The 629-nt window shown below is 53.6% G+C and overlaps 1 protein-coding gene across 2 annotated transcripts in view; it reads right to left on the bottom strand.

The window, feature by feature from the left end:
• The window catches only part of RPS6KB1 (ribosomal protein S6 kinase B1), a 15,245-nt gene extending 15,066 nt beyond the window's left edge, over positions 1 to 179 (bottom strand). For both annotated transcript variants that reach the window (XM_006016056.3, XM_025210030.1), the window contains exon 1: positions 39 to 179. The gene's annotated coding sequence lies outside the window, so the exon portion shown is untranslated. The remainder of the gene's footprint in view (positions 1 to 38) is intronic.
• Between the last annotated feature and the right edge of the window lie 450 nt (positions 180 to 629).

The raw sequence follows: 629 nt of genomic DNA, 5'->3' as shown, positions 1-629 counted from the left end.
CGCCCCGCTTCTTTACATTTAGTTTTCCTAATTCCCACCTATTTTCACCCTCACGGACATCCTGTCACACTTTTAGCCTCTTGCATCCCTTGGAGATTTGAGAAGAGCGGAGACTCCCGAAGAAGGGCGATTGCACCCAAAAGCTTGCAAACAACTCCCCCTTTCCCCACCCCTGACGACTCAACTGTCAACGACTGGGTCCAATGAAAGGCACGCCGACTACTGCTACTTGGTGTAATAAAAGACAGTAGTGAAAGGTAATGATAATAATAATGTTAGGATAATGATAACAATAATAAAGTCTAATCAAAGATATCGCATCTGCCCACAGCACTCCCACAAGTTTAAGCCTCCCCGGCTCCTCGCTCAGCCCCGGCCCCGCAGCACAGCATCCTCCCCCCGGCTCTGAGGTGTCCCCAAAACGGATCCCCTAGGCTGCTACCGCTGCATGGGACACCGCTCCGCATCATTTGGGCTCAAAACTTTAAAAAACCCAAAACAAAACACCCCCCAAAAAACATCCCGAGGTGAAGGCAGAGGGGGGAGGGTGATAGTGCCAGGAGGATGCGAGGGCTGAGGTGCAGCAAGGTGTCGGCCCAGCCCCCGCCATGGCCGCTCCCGCCCGGCCC

The sequence above is a fragment of the Alligator sinensis genome, unplaced genomic scaffold (genome assembly GCF_000455745.1).
Source record: "Alligator sinensis unplaced genomic scaffold, ASM45574v1 scaffold118_1, whole genome shotgun sequence".
In the NCBI taxonomy this organism is placed as follows: Eukaryota; Metazoa; Chordata; order Crocodylia; family Alligatoridae; genus Alligator; species Alligator sinensis.
The sequence above is the reverse complement of the archived record's forward strand: the minus strand, read 5'-3'. Positions and strand labels throughout refer to the sequence as shown.